Source organism: Haematobia irritans, chromosome 2, assembly GCF_050003625.1.
Source record: "Haematobia irritans isolate KBUSLIRL chromosome 2, ASM5000362v1, whole genome shotgun sequence".
Lineage (NCBI taxonomy): Eukaryota > Metazoa > Arthropoda > Insecta > Diptera > Muscidae > Haematobia > Haematobia irritans.
In genome coordinates this window covers 90,685,241-90,695,002 of record NC_134398.1, presented here as the reverse complement: position 1 = coordinate 90,695,002, position 9,762 = coordinate 90,685,241, and the positions used below count along the sequence as shown (strand labels likewise).

The following is a 9,762-nucleotide window of genomic DNA, read 5'->3' as shown; positions in this document are numbered from 1 at the left end:
GTTTCTTTGTTGGTATCCATTTTTAAACGTGTCCATATAAATTTCATTCAATTCTTGCCTTATTTCGCCAATTCTTACATTTAAATCACCAATAATAACAAACATATTTGTTCCGAAAATTTCTGTTAAACGATTGAATTCTGCGTCCCAATTGGATGGTCCCAGATATACTGGTATAAGTGCAAATTGTAATGTTTGCGACCATAACTTGAAATATACCCAATTATGCACACAATCGTTGCACTCCCATTTGAAGCCTTTTTCTTTTATTTGATTACTTACTCCACATATCATCCCCTCGCTGGTCTACCAAACCTATGTACCCTGGTAGCTGGAAGACAATGTAGCTCAAAGTGTGGGAAGTATTTCTTAACATATTGGAGTCTTTCAATCTCCATATGGGTTTCTATCAATATGAAGATATCATGCTTCGTGATATAGTTAAAAAATGAAGGGAACATATATTTATTTTCAAAGCCGTTGATATTATAAGCAATTACAGAAATAGAGGTACTTGTATTGTTTGTATTAGTTTTTTGGGAATTATTTGCTACATTAAATTTTTCTGAGATCTGGTTGAATCGGGTGTTACCTAGTTTTTTTAACGAATTTCATTCAAGATATTCTTGTAATCCAGATTCAATTGGTCTGCTCCACTTCCATACAAGCGTCTTATTACATCTTTTCCCTTTTGTGAGCCGGAAACTAATTTCTTCTCCCCATTCCAATATATATATTCAAATCACGTTACTTTATCAACGGCCGTTTAATGAATATCATCATTATCCGGGCATATACCGGAAATGAACAACATAACAAATAATGGACATTTGTACCGAGGAAGATTCTAATAGAGGACTGGCCAAAAGAATTTAATCCAGCCAAAGAGAGTGCATTGGCGAGTCTAGACCAGAATCATGTCCAAATGGATGGACGCAAACATCAATATCCACAGCCGCTTGAACATGTGAAGTTGTGGATTTGAGGTCGCTTCCCCCTATGTACCGTAATAAATTTGCCATATGTACGTATGTATGTCGTTCATCTAGATAGAATAAATATTATAATATTTGCAACTATGCCCTCAGTAAATAGTCTGTGAAGCATGACAGTAGCCAATAGTTTCGTCACATTTTCCAATCCCACACAGATTAGGATTTGGCAAGAATTCGAAAAAAGTTTCATTGACGTGTAAAATGCCAGGTTAAATCCTGTTCCGGGTAAATACAATTTGTCCCATTAATTATTCTAAACATAACAAGAAAAGGAACCATTCACAATAATTACAACGTGTAACTAAGGAAATAGCTTTCATTTCTCTTGTTCTCAAAATTGAAAATTCTCTATTGTATCTCCGGGAATAAGCCAAACTGGTCAGAGACTACTATTCCAAATCATATCATGAACATGAATTTGCTTGCCCTCAAAGAAGGTATTTCATAGCCAGAGGTATCTCGTTATGAACCTGAATCATCTGAAATCGTTTGAATTGGGGTTTAATTTACATAAAATGTCTAACGTATGATAAACTATGATGTGGATGTCATACACCCAAAGAAAATTGTCAGTGGACACCATAGACAAATTTGTCAAACGTTGGAATTCTTCTAACTTCGATTTCTTGAAATATGTCTCCGTCTTGGTGAAACAAACAAAAAAAAAAAAAACAAATCTAGTGGTCATTGCAATGTCCCATTCACATTGATGTGATGGACAGGATGCCGAGCACAACAAAATCCCCTTACGAACGTTTTATATCTCATGTGGCATAAACATTTATTCTGTCCAGCGGCCGTTCTGCGTATGCACAGTAGCAGAAAAATTTGGGAAGAAAATCCGGTCGCTACACCCAAAAATAAATTCCTCATTGAAATAGATCAAAGCAGGGTCATAGCTACAAAAAACTTTTTGAACTTTTTCCCAATTAAAGTCCTAATTGAGTTCCTTAAAAAAAATAGTGAATCAAAACAAAACTCATTGACTCAATAAAAATTTTTTTTTGGTTTCAATTGAAACAAAAATCCATCACGAAAATTAGTAGTGTCAATTAAATTTTCAATTGACTTTCAATTAATTTCTTTTTGATTGATACTATCACTTCTGTGATTGAAGATATTTCAATTGAAAAAAAAAATTTAATTGGATCAATCCATTCAGTGATTGAATAAAAAAAATAACTTTGTGTGTACGTATACACATTCCACAAAACATAAATGATTCCTCAGCGCATGTATATGTTACAGTAGAACGTGATCGTGATGAAGTCAGGCCATTGTACTATAAAATGGTGAACAGTGTAAAATGTAAATCAAATTATATCTGTTCCCGTATGCAAAACATATAGCCTAGTTCTCCTACCATTTATGGTACACGGAAAAAACAATTGTTTATAATCCTCCATCTCCGTAAAAATGAGTCACTTAAAAAAAAAAGAAAACATCTTAACAATTTCTTTTCCTTTCGAGATCGGGGTTTATTGACTTCTTAATCTCATTTAGCTCACTAAGGTCTACAACAAAACTAAAATGTATATATCCGAGCTCGATTATGAGTCACATGTACCATTACAATTGTTCCTTTCTCATTTTTAGAAAGGCATAATTCCTAACAAAAACATTAGTACTTGAATTGTTGACCATGAATGTTTCCAATCAGTTGGCCTTTCAAATGTTCAACCTCATAAATATTTCTCCCAATCGGTCGTCTTAAACGCACTTCAACCATGGTCTACATAACTTCGCGTTGATCTCTTTGCTAAAATTACTTTGGACGAAATTTTTGCGATACACCTCCTGTCCAGCTTTAAAGTGGGTGTTCCTAGCTCTTTTGTCATAGCTTCTAACATTTCTGTTGTAGACCTCGTGCAGCTTCTCTGCTATCCTACGGTTTATAATCTGCATTTTGTCCGTCTGTGGTAAAATTTGAACACTCCCATCTGCCAATGCACCAATCTTTTTTAGTATCTAGTACGCTTGTGCATGAGTAATCATGTTGTAACCAAATAAAGCATAATAAGGAGTAAGACCAGTCGATAAGTGAACTGTCGAACGTAGTGAACATTCGATTTTCGACAAATTTTCATCCCATCGGTTCTGATCGCTTCCTAGGAAACTCCTTATACTGCTTATTATAGATTGGTTAACTCTCTCACTAGCGTTTGCTTGTGGAGAATGTATGGCAGTTTTCATATGGTGTATTCCATACATATTCATCAGTTCTTGAAACGTTTCACTCAAAAATTGTTTACCATTATCTGAGTGTAACGTTTAGGGAACTCCGAATTTATGGAATACTTCCTGTGTGAGAAATCGTATCACTGATTTCGAAGTGGCCTTTGGCCATCCCTTTCAAAAGAACAAATTTGGTTCTATGATCCAAAATAATAAATATAAGGGTATTTCCACTACGTGTACGAGGGTACGGTCCGAGAAAATCAACATAGATTTTCTGAAAAGGCTGTTCGGTCTTTACTTCCTGTCCCATCGTAGGTCTAAGAGTTTGCTTTGGGTGCTTGTTCTCTTTGCAACTCTGACAATACTTTAAGAAGTTTCTAACGTCCGTGGACAAAGAAGGCCAATTAATCTTAGTTATTGCCTCGACTTTTGAAGGATCAGTTTTGAGCTTTCCATCGCCGACAATATAACCAAGATACTTCAATTCCTTATAGCAAAACTTCGATTTTTGCATATTGATTGTCAAGCCGGCGGCAGTTAATCTTTGACCCCCAATTCTCAGTATATTTATATGGGATCCGAAATCTGATGATACTACTGGTCATCTAGATATACGAACACCTTTTCTTTCAGTTCTGATGGAATGACCCGATCCATCAAACGACACATACGCTGGGCCGCGTTACACAGTCCGAAGGGCATTACTTTGAACTGGTAATGGGGTCTCCCTTGGACTGTAAAAGCCGTTTTGGATGTGCTAGATTCTTCCAATGGAATCTGCCAAAATGCGTCTTTTAAGTCAATGGCGGATATGTAGTACGTATCCCCCAATCGACTTAAAAGACCCTCTATATTTGGTAGTGGGTGCGCATCTTTCTTGGTCACTTTGTTGGGCTCACGGGCATCAAGACAAAGTCTATTCTTGCCTGGTTTTATGACCAAAGTGACCCTATTGTTCCATGCAGATTTGGTGGCAGGTTCTATTACGTCCAATTCGAGCATTCGGTCAATTTCGGCGTAAGTAAGTTTTTGGACTGCAGGCGAAACAGGATAGTAACGCATTTTTCTTGGCTCTGCGTCGCCAGTATCTATAAAATGTTGTTCAAGATTTGTTTTACCTAATCCAAACTTACTAAAACACCGAAATTCTAATTTCACGTTTTCGAGAATTATTTGTTGTTCATGGGTCAAAACATGTACTTGTGGGTCTAGTTCATTTGTCGATAATTCATTTATAGCAATATCATTGAATGAAATGTTGATACCAAACTTTTTCCAGAAATCTATTCCAAGAATAAGTTCCTGTGATAATGTTGGTACAACATAAAAACACATCAATTCTGTTCTACCATTGCATTCAACATTAGCCCTAATTTTACCAACTATATTCAATCCATATCCATAGCAGCATTAATTGTCGAACGATAATTAAAAATTTCTAATTTCATTTTTGAAATATTTTCAAAACAATCTTTGCCCAAACAGGAAACGGAAGCTCCGCTATCCATTAAACCTTTTAAAACAATATCGTTAATTTTAACATCTAAATAAGGACGAATATCTTTCTCGGAAGATAAAGTAGAAATAAATAAAGACTTTCGTTCAGATTTTCTGTTTTGGAATCTAATTCTTGTTTTTATTATTTTTGCAGAAGCTCCGGGAAAATCTTTAAATATTTCTTCACGTTTCTTTATGTAATTGGCTAAACGGACTTCATGGGGAATAATTTTTTTTAGTTTTCGTTCTACATTTACTACATTTTGGGCTATATTGAAATTTATCGGTCTCTGGACAGTTGGGTTTAATTTTTGAATTCTGTCTTTGTCATAAATCGGGTTTGATGATGGTGTATTACTACAAGCATGATTACTTACTGGGGCTGTTTCGGATCGGAACATGATGGCCCCGTCCTCATCATGCTCTTCCATTGGTTTCCCCTGCATCTAGTACAGTTCGGCGTGGTGACATTGTCGAGACCACACTTGTAACAAAAAATGCGTCCCTTTTCAGACTCGCATTCAATATATTTATGTCCGGGTTGACAACAATTCCAGCATACCAATTGTTTGCCATTGGAATCCACTTTCAGAGCTTCCAATTGGTATTCAGTTTTTGTCATTTGGTAAGAATCATCGTAATTCCAATCAAGAGTACTTCCAAGTTCATTTATCCTCCGCAAATGTTGTGGCGGCCTGTATGAAGCACGTTTGGAGAGATTCCTCTCAGCTCGCCTACATTCCTTTAATAAGCGATCTATACTATATATCTGCATTGGAAATATGAGATGTGCTAGGCCATCTTTCAAATTGTCCTTTACTATTCGAACCAGTTCATATTCAGGAATTGATCTCCGCATTTGGTTATTTAAATTTAAAATCTCCTGGAGATAAGTATCAGCAGATTCGTTGTAAGACTGGCGTCTTTCCATAATCTTACGCTGAATTTCAAAATCACTTTCGAATCGCTGAAACTTTTTCTTGAGATTTTGTTTTAAATAATCCCAATCACAAGTTGGATTTTGGCGTCTAAAACTCCAAAACCATTCATATGCACTCCCGGATAAAAGATGATGAAATCCCTTCAACAAGATTTTCGAAGGGCAATTGGCGTCTTCACGTACGGTTTCTTTTATTCAACCGTCGAACGGAACGGACGTGTTTTTTTAATAGCGGATAAAATCATCGTAATAAGTACCTACTACGAATTTCAAGTGTGGTGGGATATTAGGCCACCATGCACAGAAATTCAAAGACATCCACTGGGTTGCTAACTTCAGGGCCCAGTGGACGGGTATCGACTGGAGTTATAAATTTGGGCAGTGACCAAGAGTTAGGCCCAATTAGTCGACCTGTAGACGGGTCGACAGGTGGCGACAATTTGACAAGTCGAACCTTTTCCAAGGTAACGGCATCAAAAGGAGGTAATCCCTCACGAAAGAGATTCAAGGAACGCAGAAATGCTTTGTTTATCCTAAAGAAATTAGGATCAGTCGACCTAAGCACGTTGTCGTCTAAACAAAGCGATTCCTTAAAATGGGCTCAAGGAATTCTTGAGGCTGGAAAAAGGGAACGATCACCGGATGAGCTGCCATCCTCCAAAAGGGATCAACGATCGTTTGCCTCAGTTGCTAAAGACAGCCTTGTGATGGCTATCATAAATAAAGAAGCATTGGACGGTATGGTTCCAAAGCAAAAATGGGGGGAAATTGAGAATGCTTTGTCTGGTGTCTACTCACAGGTGCTGGAAAAGTTTCCCGGCCCAGATCCTCGACACTAAGAGGCTGGTTGGTATCAAGGACGATTTAAGCTAGTTGCATTTGAGGACCAGAGGTCTATAGAATGTTTTAAAGCTGCTCTGATACTAATTGGTGAAGTTTGGGAAGGAGCTGCTCTAGAGTTAGTCGAGAAGAAAGACATACCGGCTAGACCTGGAGCACATGCGTGGATACCTGCAAACCCTTCTGACCCTGAATCTATTTTAAATAGACTGAAACGATGCAATCCATATCTTCCAACAGCTGATTGGAAGGTTGGCCGTTTGGATGAAGTGGATGGACCAAGACGGTTATTGCGAGAGTCACCGAGATCTCTGAAGAGAACATTCTTGATGACTCGATTGAAGCGGCTGATGTGACGGTTGTGGAAAATCTCGATGGTCCTACGGATCCTCCAGATAAATCTTCATCATTGTAAGGCTGCATGTGCTGCCTTAAAGGTTCTCCTGATGAAAGGGGACATAGACATGGTTCTTATTCAGGAACCATATGTTTATAGAAACAAAATATGTGAATTAAGTACTCCGGGGTTCAAACTATTGCAGTATACTGGTTGTTTAAGTTCAAATTCGTATGGTAAAAATTTATTCGTTAGATGGCGGCTTAAAATATTGTAAAATGACAATTTCCCCCTCGCTAGAAAATGTACACTAAGCTCTGGATACAGCCCTGTGCTTTCAGCATATTTCGTTACATTTTTCTAACGAGTCGCGCCATTACCGTCTTTCGGCGTCTAAGCTTTTGTTTTTGTTCGTTATTGGATTACGTCCTTGTAACAACGATTTTGTGGAAAAGGTAAATATTGTCTCAATTCAAATTCAAAAAAAAAAAAATACGTTTTATTGAAAGATTATTGAAAAGAAAACTAAATCCTTGTGTTTTATTTATTTTATTTTTCAATTATTTCATTTTGCCGACGGCAAGTTGCATTTCGATAAACACACATTCGTTGCTACATACGTACGTACGTTTCTTTCGTTTGTTTAATTTCGTTTTTCTAAAAGATATTCAAGTGAGCGAATAATCAAAATAAAAAGTGAAAAAGTCAATGGTATATACTTGTGTTGTGTGGTGAATTTAAACGTTGACAAGTGCTTATTTACTTCAAAACATTATTTGCAATTACTTTGCCTTTAACTTGAAGTTGTTACGTGTGCCCTTTTTTGTGTTGAAGGTCGCCTTATGACCTTCGGCCGCTCGTCCTACCTTGGTCACTATGTCTTTTTTCCTGTCATGACCCCTGTACCCCGCCCCACATCACCCCACTTACCTTACTTTACTTCCCCTCAAGCAATCACTCTAACACATCATTATTTTTAGGTTGACATTCACATAAAAATCATATTTATTAAAATAAAACTAATACTAACCCTAGCACAAAATTCTAAATGTCCTAAATATATTTTGGTACTATTACTATTTGTAAAATTATCTTATTGTTATTTTTTCTACTAAATACTAATTTCAATTAAATCATGTGAAATCAATAAAAATCGAATTTTAAGAAAATTTTAAATATCAATCTTTCAATTGGTCAATAGAACTGAATATAAAACGGAAAAGTTCAATATTACAACACTAACCTTGGGGATCCTATTACACTTTTAACAAAAACATAAAAAAACTTTGAAGTCAACGCAACAAAAAAACAAACTAAAATTCACTGAAAAAACAGTGAACCCTTTTCCATTGCAAAATGAACTAAACTGTAGTAATATTGACCATGATTTAGCCCTTAAGATTTTTTTCAACTTGTCTAGTTTATAATTTTCTTAAATTTTAGTTCATCTATAACATTGTAGTTTAGTTCATTTTTACAACACCATAAGATTTATATACCCCTACCAAGTTAAAAAGTCAGTATTTTTTTGGTTTACTTGCTTATTTTGTGGGAAACCCGATAATAAAAATTGGTTAACAGTCTCTTTAAAATGTCGACGACTAAACTATTTTTAAATCAATCATTCCACAGTGCAGAGAAATTAAATAACTAAAGGAACAACAAACCGTTTTACTATTATGAAAATTTTCATACATTAAAATTAAACTTTCTTTAAGCAAAAGTACTTTATTATAAAATCTTATGATGAAAGTTCTTAATACAATGTTTTTTGTGAATAAAAATTATGACCACGTGGAACAGAGAGTAGTTCATTTGAACTCGCTATTTGGACATTTTGACTTATCCTTTTTTTATCCATCGTAGGTAATTTTTTCACATATCTTGCTGGAAAAAATGGAAACAATAATGAAAATTGTTAAAAATTAACACCATGTAATAAAATATAATTTTTAATTCTTCATTTTAGCTTGTAACTTACCATATTTGGGAGCATTTTATCAAATGGTGTAAGGAATTCAACTTTTCTTTGGAAAACGTATCTCATAAAATTTGTACCTGAAACAATTAGAGAAATAATGAAGTATTCTAAATAAACTCATAAAACTGTGTTGTTATCGATGTGAAGGATATAATAAAATAAATATTCTAGTTGAAAGAAAGCCAAAGTTTTAATATAAAACTTACCAATTCTCTATTAAATTGTACGCTGAGGGGAAATACAAAAAGTTGTCCAAATTTATTTGGGTTACTCTGAAATTAAATATTTATTTTTTACATTAAATAGTTTTTGAAAAAATCTTATGCAAAAAATAATAATATGCATAAAAAACCAAATATTCTTGATAACCCTAGACAGTCATCATTCGTCAAAATGACGACACGTAATTTCATTTTCGATTTAAAATGCATTTTAGTCTATTGGGTAATGGTAAATGGTAATGGTAAAGTTATACTACTTCGACCGTTTTATGAATTTTTGTTTTATACTACTTAAAACCAAATTGAATAAGAAAATAAATTCAAGTTTGGTTGACTTTTTCGCTCACGATGAAAATTATGGCGTCTTGAAATCAGCCGTAGTCAAAATGACGAAGGATGACGTTAATGTACAAAAAATAAGGATGTGACTGTCCAGAGTTAAAAGAAAGTTAAAGAATCCTTACCAATTCACTATTAAATTACAGGCAAAGGAGTACTAAAAATTTGTCCAAATTTTTAAGGGGTTATTCTGAAATTAAATATTTGTTTTTACATTAAAAATATTACATTGGTATTATTAAAGAAATACTAAAATAAGGTATTAAAAACCTGTAATTTTGATGATAAAAATGTAAATATTCTAGTTGAAAGAAAGCCAATTTCTAAAAGAAAACTTACCAATTTTCTATTTTTTAAATTTGTTCGAATCCATCTGGAGTTGCTCTGAAATTAAATATTGCTTTTACAACAAATAAAAACCTTAAACTGGTATC

At 34.8% G+C, this 9,762-nt stretch overlaps 1 long non-coding RNA gene across 1 annotated transcript; it reads right to left on the bottom strand.

Annotated features, from left to right (window-relative positions):
* Window positions 1–8,768: 8,768 nt before the first annotated feature.
* Window positions 8,769–9,519, bottom strand: LOC142224264 (uncharacterized). The gene is made up of 3 exons (XR_012719100.1): window positions 9,454–9,519; window positions 8,975–9,040; window positions 8,769–8,845 (listed from the first exon to the last, which is right to left on the bottom strand). It is a non-coding gene; the product is annotated as an uncharacterized LOC142224264 (long non-coding RNA).
* Between the last annotated feature and the right edge of the window lie 243 nt (window positions 9,520–9,762).